The sequence below is a fragment of the Cynoglossus semilaevis genome, chromosome 17, assembly GCF_000523025.1.
Source record: "Cynoglossus semilaevis isolate Cse_v1.0 chromosome 17, Cse_v1.0, whole genome shotgun sequence".
NCBI lineage: Eukaryota > Metazoa > Chordata > Actinopteri > Pleuronectiformes > Cynoglossidae > Cynoglossus > Cynoglossus semilaevis.
This window is the reverse complement of record NC_024323.1, coordinates 8,738,365-8,760,900: the sequence shown is the minus strand read 5'-3', so window position 1 is coordinate 8,760,900 and position 22,536 is coordinate 8,738,365. Positions and strand designations below refer to the sequence as shown.

Sequence of the window (22,536 nt, the reverse complement as noted above, 5' to 3'; positions counted from 1 at the left end):
CTCCTTTCTTACTTTCTGCTGACAACTCCTGCAGCAGCAGTAATCCGCCCGGAGACATGAAGTCTCCATTAATGTTTTAAGGTTGACTGAGGCCTGCAGTGAAGTGGATATGGTGCCGCGGGCCAGTCTGTGTGGCGTAATGGTCTCGTCATCACTCAGAGCGCTCTCTCTCTCTCTCTCTATCTATCTCTCTCTCTCACTCAGCCATATTCCACCAGTAAATCATGGTGGACATGACAGAGTCTTTAAAATTGCCAGCTACTCCTGCTTTATGACATGGTTTGAAATGATGAGTGACAGTAAAAGAAGGGATCCAGGTCCAGGTGGGATGAGGATGAGGATGAGGATGAGGAGAAATGATGCCTCCCACCTGGAGCAGCAGTGACAGGAGAGAGCATCTTTACACCGTGTGTCTTATGTCCCAGTGTGGTGTTATGATAAGAATGGTATCCTGTGACTACTCTCTGTACAGTACTATATCTCCAGACCCACATCTGATTGGACCATAGTTTTGGCCCCAGGCTGCACATGTTGGACTGAGGGCCTAATTAGAATGGAGAGGGAAAAAACTTTTGGTTTTTTTTCTAGGACTTGTTCAAAGTGAAAATGTCTTTTAGGTCTTTTTTGACTAATTCAGTGATCCAATAACATACAATTCACTTTTCTTTCTTAAAGGTACAGTGTACCCTTAATTCAAGCCAACACTATTTACTTCAGTGGATAAAGTTTAAACCTATTCATGTTGATTTGAATAAAATAAGAGAAAACTTTATTTGTCCCCGGAGGGCGATTACTGTAACACAAAATAATTATAAATAGAAATAAACAAAAAAACGGGGATGATAAAAAATAAAAATATGTTTAATAGATATAAAATACAAATATTTAAAAAAATGTCAGGGTAGGTTAAACTTTATTAATTGTGTGCTAATGTGCCTCGCAGCGATCACAGAATCGTAGCGTTAAGGAACAAAACAACAGTCGACTCTAAATGGCTTAAATATGGCTGTATGCATTTTTTGTTGTTTAGCAACAATATAAAAATAATAAAGTTAGTGAGAGCCTGTTAAGGTTTATTGTCTGGACTTTCAGCTGATACACACTGAGTCTCCTAAATGTTCTGAGTGGGAACTTTAAAAACCAAGTAAATGTGCTCCCCTCAGCCTTGACACCGTGCCTGCTGGCAATTACAGCTCCATCGGCTGAATCATTACAGTAATTTGCTTACAAAGTGGTCTCCCTCTGCTCTACAGAGTCAAACCGCTCCGCCGTTTCCCTGTGGCATTAGAGCAGCACACTCACTTTTCCATGCAGTCGATATAAATGATCATCTTCTTCTGCTTTCTCTTACATCTAACTCTGAAGTCGTGTCCGCTCAGGTTTTACTGGAATGACGCTGGGCTGCAGTGAGGCAGAGAACCTGCCTCCGTCAATACACCGATACTGAGGGTCGGATGATACTCTGTAGTGCTGTGAAGGTTTTCACTGCCGCATGAGAGAGTGACCTCTTCTACTCTTCATAGACTAGAGTACAAAAGAATACAATTAGACCAAGTAATTACCGTGTTACCTCAGTGGTTCTGAAACTGCAGCGCCCCCTTTGTTAGATAGGATTATTGTTCAGCCTCTCCCGAGGCTTCCTGCAGTACTTTCCCACCCTCTGGGGGCACTGTTCCCCTTTTTTTAAAAACAAATATTTACCACTTGAACAGCACATTATGAAAACATAATTATAGAAATGAAATATTAAGTTACTGTTAAACAGGCTGTGTGTTCTGTTTCTATCTGAATGCCTGTGTTGACTTTATCTTTCTTTTCCATGGTTTTAAACAGCTCTGGGCAGGAAAGACCTGACGTCCAATTCTCCGTTCGGTTCCACCAGACCCTTCAAGGGGGAAGTCGAAGCCCACCCAAGACGTCTGAGAGGTGAGTTCTTTCGCTGTCCTTGCTCCCTCACAGCCTTCTTAGCTCCTCACTCCCTGCAGGCTGAGCCCAGTCGCTCTGCAGAGGAGGCGACCTCCATTTCCACATCTATTTATTAGAGACTCACATATATTACATATAATCATGGCTCTATTATGCATGTGCAGATTGAGCTGCCATTACCAAGACCTACATATGAATGAATGTCATGATTAGAATCAACCAAACAGATATGAACGTACAGAATGAATGGATGTGGATTAAATGCAAAAAGTGAAGCAAATACTGGAAATGTAACAGTTTACGTACTGCTGGGAATTTCTACTTTTTTTTTTTTTTCGTTTTTTTTTTTTGCTGTCTGCAGAATTACTCCTTTAGGGCATATTTTTAAAGTATAATTATTATTTGATAATTATTTAATACAACATAAAAACAGAATTACTCCTTTAGGGCACATTTTTGAAGTATAATTATTATTTGATAATTATTTATTAGGCAAACTCTGTCGCTTTAAGAAATGACTGGACTGCAGCAGGTCAGGATCTACATTCTAAAGCTCTATACTTTCAAGGGAGCCAGAATAGAGAGAGGACACCGATGCCATGCCTTAGAGGACAACAAGGCTGTCTCTCTCTGTGTCTTTCTCTGGTTTTATCTGAAACTGCAGCAGTCACTCGACAAAGACACTGTCATGCCCCAGAGTAAAAACTTAAATGAAGCAACTTAGGAGAAAAAGTTGCATTTTTCCCAAACTGACCCATTTTGTTCACATTAAAATGATGGTGAACAAAGAGCGTTTCTGTAGAGGAAACCCTTAAAAAAGAGGTTAAACAAGGTGATGACCAGCAAATGTTTTATATAAAAAACACAGAATCTGAATCATGTACAATCATGTATCATGAACAAATTAGAATTATAAAGACTAATGAATAGAGATGTAAACACTGAAATTTCCGTTTCTTAAAAAAATAAAATAAAATAAGAAAAAAGAAACCTTCCAGTGGACTCACCATCCGCAGGAAGGTTTGAGGGGTTGGTACGGTGCAGTGTGATTTGGGTGGCGATCATGGAGACTGCTGCCCCTGCGACCCGGTAACGGATAAGCGGATGAAAGTGGGTGGATGGATGGATGGAAGAAAAAAGTAAAAGAAAGAAACAAAGTTGCTGTGGTGTTGTACAAATCGAACATCACAGCTTGTCAGTGTTTTTTAATTCCATCAATTCCATCATCAATACCATGAAAGTGACTGTGGCCGAGGTTCTGGTGAGAGCCGTGAGCACCATCTAGTGTTGGCAGCACAGACACTTGGAGAAGATGAATGACAGCTGGGTCACAGACGTCGCCCTGGGCGTCACACACTGTGGCCAACAGCGCTAATTGAACTGATCTAATAGGTGGAGCCTGCACTTTGTCCTCAGAGAGTCCCGACCTCGGCATCTCAGTCAGAGGGACGTAGTCAGTGTTTCAACATGGAACATGAATAGAAGTCATAAAAGAGGCAGTGAAACAAACTAACTGGTGCTTCATCAACGACAAGTTGACAATCTGAACATAAAAACACTCTGTTTCCATCAGCAGCATTGATTAGAACAGGGAAAATGTCCACGCGAGACTAAAAATACTGCAGACAGAGAGACGTTGTACAAAGTTAATGTGTCACTAATGGCCACAACCATCAGCACTCCCGCATTATTGTCTAGTTAAATGGAAACGCCGATTTCTGCAGTCACACATCCATTTTTCTGGGTTGCCGAGGGAGAGCTGGTTGGAAGAAGCAATTAAAACCATTACAGCCAATTATATCCTCTGTCGTTTTTGATTAGACACGAGAGCACGTTGTCTCTGTGCAGAATGACAACCGGGCTGCGCGGCAGCACTAAATGGAATGTTCCAGACTGACACATGATGTGTAGGTGCTGTTGTCACTAATGACTGCTGTACTTCACACAGTAACTACTAGAACAAGGCAGTATTCTGATTGTGCTACAGTACAACTCAGAACATTCTTGGCTCTGTTAAAAAAAACCTAATATTTTTAGAGACATTTTATGATATATAATATAAATTAGATCTATGTTTTTCTGATCTCTTTCTTCCATATCTACCCTGCTGTCCTCTGTCTGTCTTTATCACACCTGTCCAGACTCATGAACAAATGAATCAGATCGTCAAAGTCCACAAACTGATCCAACCGATTTTTCTTTCTCTCCTTTCTCATCCTAAATCCAATCATCTCTGGCCCACAGCACACACACACATTTTTATAATTAGCTTGAACATTTTTTTAGTGTTAATGGAATCACCTTGAAACCCCATTAGCACTGAAATATATATTTTTTAATACAGGACCTAGGTAAATAGAAGGAATCAAATGATTTCCACCAACTCTAACACAGGCGTTCTGATTCTGACACATTATGAACAGTGTTCATCTGCATTTACACTTTTTTCTTGTTTTTTTTAAAAATTATTTTTCTGATACACTAATAATTAGGGGAGGCCTAATGTCAACTGTGTTAGGTAGAACCCTTACAGAAGGGTTAGGCAGATGGATTAAAGGAAGAGAAACTTTTACATCAACAAACAGTGTAGAATTCATCAGCCTGACCTCTTGTGATTAAAATAATGCACTGCAGCAAAAATGTTCAAGGTTATTTTCTATATATACATTTTGGTCAAGTTTTTTGCACAAATTAAATAAAATGATAATACTAAATTTGAAATCCAGATTTCTCCAAAACCCCAAAGGAAGTTCATCTATTGCCAAAGGGTCTGAACCAGACCAAGTCCTAAAACTCTGAATTAGAAACCAGTCGGAGTGGAGTTGTAATGACGTTGACCCATTTTTCCAGTGATTGTCTGCATCATTATGTGCCATGATGACAGCCATGGTGGAGTGGTGGGAGAGAGAGAGTGAAGTGTCACTGCCAACCCTTTAATTACCCTGAAAAATGTCTTTGTCTCCCTGAGAGGTGGCTGATGATCCAGAGATGGTACAGTATTATAAACGTTGGTTTGACGATGGCCACAGTGACGACTGCATCTTAATGTATTAGTTGGTAGAACGGTTGTTTAGGAAGCCACTGTACTGGCGAGTTCAAACGTTGGTGAGAGGTAGTTAGGATAACTACATGGCTAACTTGGTTAAGGTGTTAATAAATTGACTGGTTGGTGGAGGAAGTTAATTTGATGAGGTAAGTTATTAGCAGGATAGATAGGTTTGTTTTTCATATGGGATGGTTGATTGGTTGATATTCTTTTGTTGGTTGCTTAGTTGGATAGTCAGTTTGTCTGTTGGTTGGTTGTTCTGTTCTGTGATTGGTTAGTTGGGTTAGGGTTAGGGTTAGTTTATTTTGTTTGTGGAGGCAGTTTAGTTGGTTGGTTGGTGGTGAATTGGTTTGTTGTAGAATACCGTGCTGATAGCGGTGACATATCCATGACATATTCGTGCGTAAACATTATATATATGTGTCATACTATACAACATATTTTAATAAATATGTAAAGAAAACCTGCAGGTCAGTGTACACTGCTCATTTTTATGCACATACACGAATATTCACAAAGTCATTTGTCAAAATAAAACATTTTATAAATTCCACCTGCTGGCTTTCTGAATCCATTATTACCAATAATAGGAAATAAATGAGATCAAATGACCTTTCCCATGAGCCCGTGCTCCAGGTGTCTCCAAAAACATTTAAAACTCAGTCGTAATGTACCAATAAATTAGTGACTGAGCGACGTGCGGAGAATAACAGAGGCGGGCTAGCGTTAATGTTTAGGGTATATATTTATATATATAACAGTATTTATATTATTATGTATTATAATACAGTTGTTTATTTACCCTTCCACATACATTTACATTATCACAGTACAGTATGAACAGAAGACTCTACTCCTGCTGTCACTCTGAGTAATGAGAGCTGATCTACAGAGCTTGATTGAATTTCCACTGGGGGGGCGCGGGGTTGTGTGCCTTTTACAACACTGATGAACCTTCTTGTGTGTGAGCGCTGTCGTCTTTATGTGCAGCCAAATGGATTCTGTCATGTTTCAACACAGCAAACCTCCACATGTTACAGTAACTGCCGTGAATCTGTAGCTACAGACTAGTAGTTAAGCCACGCCCTGTCACCTGGACCGCCCAGGTGGTTGGACCCTGTGTAAATCAGATCATCTGCATGATTTTGGTCATAGTTCATATTGCACCTGTGCCAAACATTCATTGTTTAAATCAATTTTACAAGTAATATTCACCTTATAATTAAAGATGCATATTTTTGTGACATCACAGGAAGTGCCTTTTAAACTATGGAAACTACTAACTTCTGCAGTCAAATACATGAGCCATCATTGTATACATCACCCAGATGACAGTCCCTCAAAGAAACTACCGTTGATTCTCACATTTGGTGACGGCAGCAGAGAGAGAATGAATGTCTATTAATATGCTGTGAAAATGTCAATAACTAATCTGGTTTAATCCCGGCTGCTGATGTAATCCTGGCCTAATGTGATGCAGGGTTCTACAGTGATGTAGGACAACAGAAACACAGCGGTTAGAGCTGCTGCTGAATTTGTGAGCATCAGTTAAATACAAGTCCAGGCTGACTCAGTCTATCTGTTTTAGATCTAGCTAAAAACCACAACAAAACTTTGACATGATTTGTTACAGTTTCCTTAAAAAAGAAATAAAAAGTCCTTATATTTATAATAATTTATAAATATAAATTTTATCTGGTGATCCAAAGCAACTTCACTTCAAACCTCTTATACAGTATGTTACTCATGCAGTTGTAACATAACTGCAATGCTAGTAAAGTAGCAGCAGGGGGCACTACAATCATTACATTTTTTGGTGAAGTATAGGAGTTTAATTTTCTTTCTTTTTTACGTGTATTTATGATTAATCATGCATTTACGAGGAAACAAATTAACATTTTTCATTGAAAGAAACAACTTTTTTTTCTCATGTCCTGTCACATTCTAATTCACTTCATTTAATTTGGAGATGTTCACCCAACCTTTGTCCTAGGTGCAATGTGTCACAGCCTCACGGTATTTGCATCAACTTCCAGGATAAAAAATAAATTTTCAGTCCGGATTATGTTCCACTGTATCAGTGTGGGGAAGTCGGATCTTCATTAATTATTCATCGTTTTCAAAAACTCAGATTATATTAATGTGAAACCCGTGAAATCCCGTGGAGACTGCAGACATCTAATGGTTTCTTATGTCAGATTGCGGCATTTAGGGGACGCTGCTCCCTCGGTGGTTGAAAGCCCTTTGGGTTTGACGCGCCTTTCAGACAAAACTCGACGAAGTTAAAAAAAGTTCCATAAAATGATGATGTGCACTAAATTATGCATCGAGTGGAGCTCCCTCTGATTTAAGCTTCCGTGTGTTTTGAGAAGTTTCTGCCAAGTTGCAGATCGCACTTAAATCCACTTTGCCTCATAAACTGTGTAGGGCCGGTGGCCTTTAAGGAATATCAACGTGTTTAACGGTCCTCTCCAGAGATAGTGGAACATCTGTATGGAACAACACTGACACGTAATGGGCTCAGAGAAAGTGAAACTGCTATTCTGTTGATCCATGCATCCCATAAAGTCACAAAACACAATCAACTATTGTTCCCCGTGCAGTTAGTGTAGACATTACGATGAAAACCACCCCTGGACCCCGGGCTGGATCTGTACACTCAGCTCCAGGCTGTTAATGTTGATCATTTAAGGAAAGGAGTATTGTGATAGAGAATAATACATGCGAATTGGAATGGTTTACATAGTATGTGCCATTGGTAGGGCTGGTGTTAGGCAGGTTTATGCCAGTAGGGGGCGACCATGATGCAGGTGTTAGAGCAGAAGAGTCGTGCACTGGTCTCACGAAAACGTGGTCACAAAAAATGCATGTAGTGATATTCAGAGGTGGTAATAACGAAAATATTTATTCGTATCATTAATATGGCGTTATTCTTTTTTTAATTTTCACGAAGAAGAGAAGAGGAGAGGAAAGTCAATTATATGTCTGTATAAACAGTCAGTTGCTAACAGTCCGGTCTTCAACATTTATACATTTAATGCAGAGAAATGAGATCATAACACTTTACATTAGGCCACAGGTCAATCTGCTCCATTAAGTAAATAATTAGGCTTAAAAACCTAATTATAAAATGTGACAAGCTGTAGCAGCACTGATTGACCAGAGGTCTTCAACAGGAGCCCCGCGGCCGCTTCAGGGTCCACGACGGTACTGTGGAGGTCATGACATCTTAGGGTGTTTTCTCTCTTCTCTCTACATTTGGCACATGTTAAAAATATAAACCTGAATATATGAGCCTGGGTGTTATTGGATAGCCTTCTGCCAAATGCAAGGTAAAAACCAACTTTTTCTGCTACAGTTTTTTCCATCCTACTGTAGCCCTGGGTTAGATTGATTTCAACACCTCAGTATTTACAGTTGACAACAACTTGTGTGCACGTTAGCTCAAACCAACTCTAACGGACCAAACCCTGAGGTCACCACAGAATCTGCTTATCACCCTGTGCTAGCCGTGAGCTGGAATATGGTTACTTCATTAAGTCTTTCATTTCCCGCCCTCGTAGGACGGACTTATTTCGCAACGACGCGGTCGTAAGCGGATACAGCTGAGAGAGCTGTGGTAGGCTCAGCAGGGACAGACCCGGGCTACTTCACTGCCTCAGATCGCCGCTGAGTTCAGAGCCTCCGTTTGGGTGGATGAAAACACATACTGTCCTCATGTCCCTCAGCAAAACTAGAGCCAGATGAAAAATGAGTCACAGAGAAATTCCACGGCTTATATTTCTCTGAATTCAATTTAGTTTTGTTGAAGGGTATTGAAGGCCAGTCATATTCATTTTGAAAACTCCAAGTGTTTATGTGTGCGATCATGTATTTACAGAATTCCAATGAGAAAAGTACTGATTGCATTTGAGTTGGTGGAAATCGACCCGTGAATTATTGCAAATCAAAACTGATAATAATTCAGTTTTCCACCGGTGGGGCTGTAGGGGGGAGAGGCACAGTTATCATCACAATACCAAGTCCAATAGCACAAGCACACACCAGAGAGAGAGAGAGAGAGCGAGAGAGAGATAGTATGCCTGCATGTGTGTCAATGCGTTGCTCTGTGTACACAGAAATCAAAGGTTCTTTGAGGCGCTGGAGCTGCGTCTGCACCGAGGCCTTCGGTTCTTTTAGCCAGAGACTGTTGTGTTGCCATGGAAACGCCTGTTGAACGAGGGTTCTATGAATCTTTCAGCATCCCCCTTTTTCTTTCTACCACTTGGGATTTTTATTTTTATTTTTTTCAAAACACAGGACAAACACAAAACAAAGACTACAAAACTTTCACTGGTGGACAGTTCATACAGCTTTCCATAGTTTAACGGCAGAGAAACGTCCAAAAACAGATGATAAATAAATAAATAAATAAATATGGTTAATTTAATGGGCTTTTTTAAAAAAAAAAAAAAAATCTTAGCGACTTACACCCAGAAACACGGACGGACGAGTGGACGTCACGCACATTAGAAATGTCAGTTCACAGCTAGAGAGGCAGAGAGAACAACAACCGCTTTCTCCTGCGGCTCCGTCTCCTTCAGCCGACCATCGACACTGAGTTCATAATGAGATTGTCAACAATTGTGCCTTCCTTTATCTCGTGTCCTTGGACGCAGACGACAAAAAAAGCAAAACTGCAGTCAGACCAAAGCTTTTTTTTTCTCCGCTCACTTCTCTTTTATTGCATTCTGAAACATCACAGGCGTCTGAATGTTTTTCAAGGAGGGTCAAGTTAAATACTGTCAAAACACCCCAGGGGCAAGTCTCAGGGGCAACTGCCTTTATTTGAATCACTGTAAGCGCAAAACATTCACTGTTGACATTTTATTTATGTAAACGTTAAATAACATGAAAAAGAAGACTTTTTTTCTTTAATGCTAAAAACAGGCAGCCATCGTCCCTTTAACTCACCAGTAACTCTGACCAGCGGTGGACGGGATTTACCAGTTTAACCAATCGGCAGCATTTATGAGAACGGCCTTCAAACAGGCATCTGTTAGTGTCCTAATTCATAGAATTCACAAAACTGCTCTATTAAAACAGTGTTCCCCAAACTTTTTTTGTGGGGACCCATATTCTAAAAGTCACAAACCTTCACAACCCAATTCAATAGACATCATTCGTGAACTCCTGGGAAACATGATACGAGACCACCCCAAAAAAAATTATAACCCAACTGAGGGTGGTGACCCAGTCTTTGGGAAACGATATGTTAGAGCACCTTCAACAACTAAATACAGCAGTAAACTGAACAGAAAATTAATTGTTGATGTTGAAGATTTCATTAACATTCTGGGTTGCAACACAAATCTGATCATTGCTAATGATTAAATGTCAACATTTGGCAGCAGGTGACTTGAGGTGACGGTGTGTAATCAAAATTCATCCTCTCCACTACCAAAACTTTAAACATGCGGTAAAATGATTTCATCTTCCTACACTGGTAAAACACTGCTGACAAAGACATTTGCATATGAATTTCCTTCTCTATTATTCTCCAAACACAATCTAATAATCATCAACAATATGGGTTGGAAACTGGTTGTTTTTTCACCACAGTCGATGGTGTAATTGAGGCGGCGCTTTTGTTGACTGAGTGTTATTGTGTTTTCACGTAGATTATCACAGCCCAACAGGAAGGATGTGAAACTGTCACAGCGAACACCTGCAGCATATTTTATTCACCGAACAGAAGGGTGTTCACATGTGAACTAATAATTCACTGTTGTACATAGTTATTACTGCGTCTGTCCCAACGCTGGAGAACAACAGAAAATAATCCACAAAATTCTGAAAAAAAAAAAAAAATCATACTTGGACATAAGGCTGTAGGTGGAGGTGAGAGGTGGAGGTCTGCGCTGGAGAGAGGAAAAATATAAGACGGCAGAAGCGAAGCCGAATACACAAGTGTGGACGAGCGTGAGGCAGATGGGAGACTGAGAAGAACGGAGTGGAGGTGTTCAAAGAGTTGACTCGTGGTCAATCGTCCACCGCATTGGACGGTAAACAATAGAAGTGTAGGACAGGCTGTAGGCAGTATGGAGTGGGTGGAGACGAGAGTCAAGGGTGGTGTTTGAATGTGATGGTTTGAGATGTGGATATAAGCAAAAACAGATGAATGAAAAAGAAGAGCCTGATGAAGACTTTTGGACGGAGGGATGGTTAGATTTGAGTGAAGGAGACAACCCTGGGTTTAATGTGGCAACCTCTAAACTTTAGAGGTTGCTTGTTAAAGTCATTTTGACCCCAGGGGGCCACATCAGCAATACACCTGCCCCTGAAGGGCCGACAGTATACAGTAGATTTATATTCTCCATAACCTATTAATTAATGTTTTGGCAATTGATTGTTATTCAAGTTACAAATATCAGACACAGATATCTCAGTTGAGTACTGTATGAGTCAGGTATTGGGTGAAGTTGATGAAGTACTACTGTCCTTGAACACACCGAGTAGATCTCTGCTCATACTGTGGATTTGTCGACTTGGCGGGCAGCATTCGGCCCGTAGGCCTTGAGTTTGAGAAATCAGCTGAGAGTAGCACTTGAAGTCAAGTTAAACAGCTTTATGCTGTTGTGAGCTGTGCTTAGCTGTTGTTTCCACCAGGGAAAGTTCTAGAACAGCTTAGGGCTCTGTTTTCTACAGGCAGCAGCTTGGTTCAAATCTGGACTTTCAAAATAAAAGCACTGGAAACTGAAAATTAAAATAAAAATTCTATTACATCTAGAGGTGAGGTTAAATGTTGGTGGTTAAAAATCTGCCACCTCATTGGAGAACGTGTAGGAGAACATATGGTCGCCATCAGTTACTATTGTTACAATAACAGTGTGTTGTTGTACTGCTCTGACCCCTGACCTCAGTGGGGAGGATCCATCTGGAGCAGCAATCGGCCAAAAATTATGACAAATATAATGAACTGGGATATGAGTTAAAAAAAAAAAAAAACCAAATATAATGAACTGGGATATAAGTTAAAAAAAACAAAAAAAAAAACAACGCAGAAGACGCTCACATAAGAATCAGCACCATAAAATACCATGACTGAAGTCACTCAAATCCTACAGAAAAGACTAAGAGGAAATGAGCAGAACAGAGAAATCCTTCTTCTCTGTCTCTCTCTGTCTGTCGTGTTTGCAGCCCTCCACGGACGTGGAGAGGAGGGAAATGAGAGATTCATGTTACAGATACTAGTAATCCACGCATCCCTTTGTCAGAAACGTGTTGTTCTTCCAGACGGTAACAGAGAAACTATTAGGGAACAAATTCAGATCTAATGAATCCAATATTATCTCAATGTAACAATGATACATTTGGAGATTCAACATTGATCCTGGGACTTACAGAGGCTTCCACTTATGTGTAGATGTAAAGCTCGGTTTTAACCTCTCACTGCAGTGCAGGAGTGTGTGTGTGTGTGTGTGTGTGTGGCATATAAAACACCCAGTACATGGGGGTATTCTTTCAAGAACTCCCTTATCTTCTACAAAGTCTATACCTTTCAGGCCTATTAAAGTGAATACATTTGAATATTTTTTTCCAAAGGGAACGATTGTTAACTCTTCCACTAGCCAAAAGCCACGGCGAAAAAACTCACCTCCACTTTTTGTAATGCATTTCAAAACGTTCATTTCTTTTTGTTGCCCATTGGCAACCGGGTAGCTTTAGCATATGTAAACACAAGAGGATAAACAAAACAGACGCATGGCATAAATTTACATTTTTATTCAATGTTTTTTTATTAAAAAAAATCAACCATTGACACAGTTTGACCCTTAAATCGTCAGAATCAAACATCGCCGCTCTGTATGCAAAATGCTCGTTTAACTAACTAAAATGCATGAATTGATCAGTAGCTGGTTATAACCACCACTGCTGCTGCTGCTGCTGCTGCTGCTGCTGGGGATAAATAAGGTCATATGAATAAGAAATGATCAGATCGGATCTGATTAAAAGTATAAAACGAGAACAAATATAAGTATCTGTTATTATACTGCACTGTACTGTACAGTACTGTACTGTAATACTACTCTGGGCTTCCAGCTCCTGACTTCATCATTGACGCAGCGAGGGACAGCGACACACAGTGCTTTCAGTCTACTTTTCGTCATCTCTTCATTGTTTCTTTTCTTCATTGTGTGTTTGGCATTGAGAGAGCAACACACACACACACAGACACACACACAGACACTCGTGCGCACTCACACGTCGGTTGCTCCTGTCTCTCCGTTACTATGGTTTCATGAAACTGCTCCTCTCTCCGTTACTATGGTTTCATGAAACCTTCACATGATTTTTAATAATATTCTTTTTATGTTAGTATAAAACAGCACTTAGATCAGACTTAAATATAGATCCTTCTCACTGGAGATTTTTAAAAAAAAGTTATTATTATTGTTATTATTTATGTATAGATCTGTGTTCAGGTGCACTGTCTGTGTCAAATGGAATTAAATGCAAGTGCCTGCACTGACCTGTGTGGCTCAGTCACATGTGTTACCTTGGTATCCATCGGGTATTTTTGAGTCTGTGGTGGATTAGAAAGAGAATTCGTGACATTATGAAAACCCTCATTTCCCAAAGGTCTCCAGCCAGAAAATTAGTTTTTTGTAAAGTTCAACCCTGAGAAATGTACATTTGAGTGTTTCAGTAAAACCTACAGACACAAGTGTGTTGGAAAGATGTAAGAAAAAAAAATGACTTCAGGGCAGAGCAGGAGGCAGAACAACAAACAAAGCCAATCTAACAGGGGAGTCGTGGGCTCACCTTAACATACAGACAAACCTTTACTTTTTCAGCTAAATCAATTGGCGTCATTCTCAGCAGCCGGAGCTCAAAGTCTGCAGCAGTCACCTGCGTTCCCTGAAGCAAACACGCACAGACATAGTTGTGAAGGTACAACTGCATGAAGTAATGCCTCACTTTTGTTTTACTGATGTATTTGTGTAGGAAGAAACACAAAAGATGAAATTTTAGCAGAAACCATTGAAATACAAACCAAATAACCTACAGCCATTTGGTTTTTAAAATGGTTTTAGACTGGGTTTATTTATTTATTAATAAAATCCAACCTCACATCATATCTGCTCAGGTCTAATCTGGATTAGATCTGGATAGAAACGTTTTTTTCTTTCTATCAGTCTGCTCCAGGTATAATTAGCATTTTTATTTTAGTTATTCACTGTTGACTTTCAACAGACCTTTAAACTGAATGAGGAAATTTAAAAAACAACTTAGTATTCAAACTGTTGCAGTTTACTGCATTTACAGTAATTCACTGCAGCCACGGTAAACTAGTTTAATTTTTGTTTTTAAAAATTTGAATCAAACACTGCAATAGAAATGAATAAACATTTAATTAAAAATATTAACATCAAGAAAAATATTTTTTTGTTAGAATGTAGTAAATATCTCAAAATACAAATTTAGTTTCTGGAATCCTTGAGTCCTTGCTAACCGGATATTATATTAAATGGAAGTAGAATAGTAAAGTTATTATTATTTATCTATTCAGTACACGTAGTACAAACCTTAACACAGCCACGAACATGAGAATCTACGGTGGGCCACATAAAATGACGTGATGGGCTGGATTTGGCCCATGAGCCTTGAGTTTGACACATACAGTATGCTGTATATTTGTGTCCCTGTAATGGACTGGAGCATCATGGGAACCATTGGTTCCAGCTCTCATGACAGTGAAAGGAATAAAACCCCAGAAGATGATTGAAATGGATGCTGTATGATATAATTTTACTGAACAGGAAGTAGAAACTGGTTTTAAAGAAAATATAGATATGAACAGATGTGGACACGAAGCCTCTGCTCAGTGGGTTTTACTGTACGATGTGACTCACGCGTCAGTTACCGATGACTTCAAATCCTAACCTTTAAGTGTAACGTAGCCTTTACATTGGCAGGTTGAAAGAAGGAGGCCCGGCGTCAAGGTTAGAACAACATCACAGAACTCCAACCAATTTGACCTGTGTTAGAAATGTTGTAAACATGCAGCTGATGAATGTAAAACAGTGGACTGGGAAAGTCGGTTGTTAAGTTTGACATTAAATGGATGGTGATTTTTTTTTTTTTTTTTTGGAGGAAATTGAAGGGCACACATCTAAAAGATATGTGGAGTTTTTTTTTTCTTTCTCTCTTTTTTGTCAAGGGAGTGAGAAGTGAGAAGTATGTGTTACACCGTGTACCTCTTCTCTTACATGGTCTTACGACAGATTGACGAAGCGGGCTGGAGGAATGTAGAGAGCCAGATAATTCCTGTGGGGGCTCCAGTGTGAGGAGAGGACAAGGAGGAGGAGGAGGAGGATAAATGCATTTTCTCTAATTAAACCAAACGACTGCTGACGGAGATCACTGTTAGAAATCATTCACACACACCTAATGAGCCATTACCCGCGCGCATGGCAAACATTGAGAGGCTTCGGAAGCCTTGTTTGTTTATTCTTCACTCGGTGCTCTGCTCTGTGGCGGAGACAGAGACATTCTCAACGCCCTGGGAGTGTTAGAGCGAGTGTGATTGAAAACAAATCAACTGAGGAGGAAATACTCCAGAAACAGAAGGATCTGTTGACGTTGGCTTTTTGATTGACTGCATGAAGAGAGATATGATGAGGAGGAGGAGCTAACTGTGCTAACTGAGACCATGAGACAACCAGCGCTCCCTGTGGCCATTAGTAACATGTTGGCGTAGTCACTCAGGAGCCAAAGTGACTCCCCTCCCACACACACTTTCTGAAAAAAAGTTTCTCTTCACATAAACCCCACTTCTATTTGGTGCAGTAACACTTTAGTTTAAACATAAAACCATGTTCTTTGTCACCCATGAATCAAAACATGGAGACTAATATATTGAAATTAAATATTTAAATATTTAAAAAATATAAAATGGTAAAAATGTAAAAAATATAGTTCATATAAAATATAAAATGCTAAAAATGTAAAAAATATAGTTCATATACAAGGAAATATGAGGAAAAAGGAGTTGGACTTTTTGACTTTTTTATGGAGATAATTATCCATAAAAACACAAATCATTAAAGATTTAATCTTAACAACCACAGATTAGTTGAGGATTAATTCCAGTTAATCACAAGTATGATACAATAACTGGATAAATACATTTTCCTAAATAGGGCAAGAACCTTTTTCTGTATTTTCTTTTCTTTTTTATTCCTTTCTGTGCCACCAATGTCACCCAGATCAGAAACATCTCCTGGAGTCACTTTAAAAATGTTTTTGACTTCTAGTTTTTCACCGTCTTCAGAACACATCAGGAAAGAAAGTCACCGTCAGAGGAAAATAAAAAACTGAGCAAAGAACGTTGGTTCAGCTCCTGTATGTCTGATGATATCACTGAAGACAAACTGTCGTTAGATTCAAACATAATGAAACTTTTACATTATTTATTCTTTGACCTTTAAAAAAAATCCAAATTCCATCCTGGTTTCATTTAAATGAGCGGATGATTGATGAGCAGCAGCAGCTGGGATTCAAATGATAAATGTTAAATGAGTCTAAGGTGATGTCTTTGTCACAGTCCTCTCAGGATGAGGCTTCCCGCCACAAATAAACCAGATTATAATCCTCCAGGAGAATTCAAGCCAACAACCAATACTGAGAGAGAAAAAATGCCAGTCCAGACTGAACCTGACTGGCATTTGATTTGATCAGATCAGACTCCAGGCTGAAAATGTAAATGACCAAAAGTGATCAGAGAGTTTGGCCCAGTCTGTAGACGTAGTGCTTTCAACATGTACAACAACATGTGCTTTAAAACATACACTAACATAACACAATATAATATACTGAATATATATTTTCCCCCTTGTTTTTCCTGCCTTATGACTCTGCCCACAGTTCTTACATAGATATTCAGTTCATTAGAAATACTAATGAACCAGGACTTTTTAACAAACTGTTCAAAAATGATTAGCAGCAAATTTGAACCAGTCGTAGGCCAAAATACATGACTACAATTTAACATACTGTATGGATACAAGTATATTGTTGACACGCCCCTCCACAACCCCCCCCCACACACACAGTACATCACTTAAATTCATCACAGTCCTTAAAACAGTTCCTAAACTCTGCTAAATGAATTGATTTCAGTTCCAATATTTTTATTTTTTTTTGTCACAGTGAAGATGTTTCAGTTATTTTGTATGTAAGAGTCCCAGAAAAATTATATATATAAAAAAAAAAAACCTACGTGATTTTGACTTGCTGTACCTCCTGAGGATGCCTGATCCTTATTTTGAGAACCACTACATCACAGCAAAAGAGTCACTGGTGTGAGTCCTGTGGGATTTTAGGGGCCGAAGGGTGAACTGTTCACACTAAACTGACCATAGGTGTGAATGTGAGTGTGAATGGTTGTCTGTCTCTGTACAGTACGTGGTAGAAGATGAATGAACCTACAGTGGAGTGTAGAGAAGTGGAACACAGAGAACGTTGTACTGTAGAACACAGTAGGGTTCCAGAATAGTCTTTATTCCTATGAGCCAGAACAAACAGGAGACGGGAGACGGGAGTGGAAAACAAAAACTATGTTGGCTGCCGACAGTACCAACTGGGTTGGTGGAATCAAAGTCCAAGAGACACAAGCAGGGAATTGAAGACAAAGAGAGGAAACCTGGAGACAGTGGAGTGTTGGCTCGCTGGTAACCAGGGAACAAAGACGATTTAGAACAAGAGGTGGGCAGAACACAGTCGTATATAATATATACAAAGTGTACTGTATATTACACACAGACAATAAGACCGGGGAGGGTCTGGGGGAGGGATGTTTAATTGTGCTTAATTGATGCAGGAGGACACAGGATGTGGGAGACATTAGGACAGACATTTATAAAGGAATAGAGTTCCTTCAGTGACTTTGTCGGTACTAGATGATACTGAAATTATACCAAAATGATCAGACCCACAGTATGTGACTTTGTGTGTTGCTGTGGAGGCCAAACATCTGGTTCTGTTCATTTCTAATGTTCACTCAATTTGCCTCTGTTTTAGACAAAACAGCAGCAAATAGCAAATTAGAAAACCCCAGTCCAGCTCCGTGTGTTTACAGATAAGGTGTAACTTAAAGTTTTAATGTCCTGACAAAATGTTGTAGGAAGCCATGTCATGGTTGCTAAACAGAATTAATCTTCTGTTTATGCAGGAAGTGTACAAATATTACTTGCTTTGCATAGTAAACAGCCGCCCCCACTGGTAGATGGTATTTGATACAGTAACAGACAACAGCCTGATCACCTTCCTCTGGTCATGTACTTATGAATTTTAATTAAATTCTTCTCCAGTTTGCCGTTGCTAATTCAGATGCCGGAGTTCTTGGAGGCCCGGTTAGTTTACATGCAGCATCAGACTCTGTGAACGCCGAAGACGCTCTGCGTGCTCTCGGCTCTGGCGCGGCGTCACAGTAGGTGATCTCAAATATTGACGAGGGTCGTCAATAGTTTAATACTCGGCGTGTAAACTCGAAGCAATCACTTTGTACAAACAACTCCTCCCTGGTCTGGAGGAAGACTCCGAAACTCTGAGTAGGATTTGATACGAGGAGAATAACATCAGTGTCCTCACCTGGTCACAGCTGCTCTGCTGCTGTTGTTGGGTTTTTTGTTTTTTGTTTTGTTTTTTATTGTCTGTGATTTTTTTTGTCAAATCCATTCAAATCAGTTCCAGTTTCCAGTTTAGCTCATCGACCATGTTCTCCTGAACCCCAGTAGCGTCGTAACGTTCTACAGCACTTCAACGCAGCGTTTGCTGTTGTAATGTTCTATCAAACGGTTGAGCAGTGATCATTATGCTCTCCGTAATTTTCTTCCTTCTCGGCAACAGCCCTCCACAGACGTCTACAGCTTTCTGACGCTCAGGCTGAATTTATGGAACAGCACCGCGCCGCCGAAACAAACGAGCTGTTAAAATAATTTTCAACTGTGTTTAAATCATTCTTGGAAACATTTTATTGTTTTGGTTTTTGTTTTTTTTTACCTTCAGGCGGGGAGTTGTTTTTATATATTAAAAAATATATATATATAATGTAAACTGTGTAAAATGAGAGCATATTGCTGTTGCTGCTCTATTTTATATGAAGGAGACAAATAATCTCCAGCAGAGCAACAAATCAGCGGCTGCAGGCAGCAGTTTAATTAATCTCTCTAAAGTACAAATTTTATCAGTGTCTCCGTTATAACATTATCACATGGATGAATTCTGCACTGCACCTTTAATAGCTGCAGACTAAATAAATGTTAGGGAAGAGAATTAATGAGAGCTGCACTTGGGCGAGGAATAGGTGATAAAATAAAGTTTTTAATTTTAATTATGTTTTTTTTTTCCATGTACGGAATGTTGGGCTGGGTGAGGGTACGAGTCCGCCATAGACTCCTATGGAGTAACGCCAGACTAGAAAGTCTGGATAGAAAATGGGAAAAACTCTGCAGTGAAAAGACAAACTGCATGAAAGGGATTTTGGAGACATTAAACACATGAGTTTTTACTTTTGATATTTGAAAGTCGTGAAACATTTACCTTGTTGTAAATCTGTCCAAACTCGCTGCCCTAGTCTGTATTTTCTCCTTTGTTTTCTTTTCCTGAGTTTAAATGCCAACCAGTGGGAAATGCAGATATTCCAGATATGGCAGCGATGCAATTCAGAAAAATTGGTCAAAAGGTCTGACGTTTTTGGTAAATGTAGTTTTCAGATGTGCAGACACTCGGTCTCAGAATGCCCTGCACATGACGTTGGTACTGAGGCTCGTCAATAAGAACTAGACTGAAGAACTGACAGTAGCAGGATTATAAATCAATAACTCTGTGCCAGTGCAGTCAACGTGTGGACTCTGGCACCTCCTGCAGGGTGGTAGAGAAACTACATGCTGTGTTTAACCGGGTGCTTGTGCTTCTTCTAAAATAAGTAAAATATGACATGATGAAATAGTTTGTTCATTCATTATTTACCCAGGTGGTCACCTGTCTGTCTACTTTATCTGTTCTTTATCGCCCCCTCTCTCAAATTTCTGTTCTGCGTGCCTCTGTTCTTCAGACAGGAACTGTTTCTTTTTTTGTTTTTTTTATTTAGTTCTGTAGATGCAGGTTTGATAACCTCCCCCAGAGCACAACACACTACATCGCATTTATTTTTTATGCCTTTGCCAAAGCCAACATGCAGGGTCCTCACAGCACCGTTAGTATTCCTGCAGAAGTCATGTGACTCTGACACCAGAGAGTGGAGGCTGGGAACGAAGGAGGGGAGGAATATGGACGGATGGATGATTGGATGTATGGATGGATGGATGCAGTCAGAGTGTGTTACTGAAGCTGGCTGACAGCTGGAGCTGGTTGTCAGTCTGCAGATGCACTGCAGCAATGAAGAGATGAGACTCAAACCGAATATTGATTTAAAAAAAAAAAAAAACTAATAAAAAACCACCATGTCACAAAACTTTTCCTTTGTTTCTTTGTCTCCCACTTATGCCTCACGTCCAGTTGTACCGACATCCACGAATGAATATTTCAACTTTATAAAAGTGCATCACTGAACTTCATCTCCTTTGGCTTCTGTTACACTTAGGATTTTCAAAGACACCCACGTAAGATCCAATGGGCTGATGGTTTATGATGTATAGCAACAATAAACCCCCACGATTCACTGTAGACTAAAACTCTGAGCAATTACACTGATGATGGGAGGAGGACGGGGAGAGGGTGGAGGAGGAGAATAAAGAAAGAAATAAGAGAGTCGATGGTGTAGGTTTTTTTTTTTTTTTTTTTTTTTGGTGTGTTTTTTGATTGAGCAAACGTTTCCAAATGAAAATTGAACAACACTGCACTTGAGGGAAATAAAGAGGAATTAGCTTCCAGAGTTATTGTGTTCTAAACCCAGTGTGGACGAAGGATTGTGAGTGGCAGCAGGGACATGCACCCCCTCCCCCCCACCTCCCCTCCCCTCCTCTCCCACACCCTTGTGCCTCTGGATGCGATGATGGTTGAGTGATCGGAAAATGAGGGAAACAGTAACAGAAGACAGGAGAACGTGGCTAATTTATTAGCCCAGACTGTTGTCTAAAACGAAAATCACCGACTTGCGGGACTTTTGATGAATTTTCCTTCCTATCAAATCATATTTTCTGCCCCGTGAGACAGTGCTCAGTGTAAAAAGATCAATAGAGTTTGCGCTGAATCACAGAGTTTGCCCTATTTTTCAATGTAATGCCTCAAGCCCCGTTCTCTAATCTTTACAGTATCTAGATTGGAGATAATTGGGGACAGTTGTTCTTCTGTGCTGCTCAAACCTTTTTCTGCCGGAGTTTATCTCACTTGGTCCCGCTACGGAATGCTGTGCTTCCATCCGTGTTGCTAATGGAATGGGAAAGTGTCGCGGGAGGAGCGGGAGACGGGTTTTTTCTAAAAAGTTCAGGTACAAATCGTTTTTCGGTTTGTTCAGTGCAGTGCTAAACTGGTTCTGAATAATTCACTGGCTTCTTAAATAGCACGCCACTTCGAAGACGTTTATTTGGTAAACAGGAGCCCAATAATAATCTGGTTTAATGAGTCTGATGTTCTACAATTATTCCTGGTTTGTTTCAGTCAGTTTCCATCTGCAGTACTAATTCTAGAAATGCCTTTAAATCTGATAGCTGTACTTCAGTAATGCAACTTCAACTTGATGTTTGCAGTGACAAACCTTGGACCTCAGGATATTATTCTCTTTTTTTGCCTAGTCTTCCTCAGAGACAAAAGCTGCTCCACAGTCTGTCGTCACTGCCGTCTGATTCCACTCCTCAATCTTTAGCCCTTCAACTGAAGACGATCTGGACGGTGACTCTCTTACTTTTCAACACTGTGTTTGTACAAAGGACGCTGAGGTCCGGAACATTCCTCAGCTGCCTGGGACCTTGGCCTTTAGCCACCGTGACTAATCGAAAGGCCTCATTTTTTTATACTTTATCGTTAAATGTAACTCAGCTTGAACTTTTTCACAGGAAAAGTTAATTCAGTTTAATTTTAGTATGGATGTTACCTCTAATATATATTATAGACGCCCCCCCCCCAGACCCTCCTTCACCTCCTGATTTAGTGACCTTTAATAATACAACTACGTTTGTTTAGTCAGCACTTTACCAAACACCACTCGGTCAACATGCCTTAAACTTTTCACTTTCATCCTCAGTCACATGACTCATTTGTCCAATCAGCATCTCTGCTGTGATTCAGAGTCAGGTGACTGCACCTGAACATCACAGAAGCTGATTTACTGTATAAAACCTCATGTGCACATGTTTGAACACGTCGTTTGCATATGGTCACATGTAACGTTTGAGGACACTTTGGAATAGTTCACTCACTGCTTTTGTATCATCTGCCTTAGGAGAATCACATGCAATCATTTTGGATGTGTTCATTTGTGAGTGAATAGGGAAACTGTGGCTGTAACAGGAGGAGGAGGCAGCAAGTAACAGGAGAGTGAAGGACACTACACTTGAAGGCTGACACTGACATGCCAGGCT

At 40.0% G+C, this 22,536-nt stretch overlaps 1 long non-coding RNA gene across 4 annotated transcripts in view; it reads left to right on the top strand.

The window, feature by feature from the left end:
• LOC103393098 (uncharacterized) overlaps positions 1-22,536 on the top strand; it is a 182,546-nt gene that overhangs the window by 140,943 nt on the left and 19,067 nt on the right. For all 4 annotated transcript variants that reach the window (XR_001761401.2, XR_003052512.1, XR_003052511.1 and 1 more), the window contains exon 4: positions 1,834-1,926. This is a non-coding gene — a long non-coding RNA (uncharacterized LOC103393098). The remainder of the gene's footprint in view (positions 1-1,833; positions 1,927-22,536) is intronic.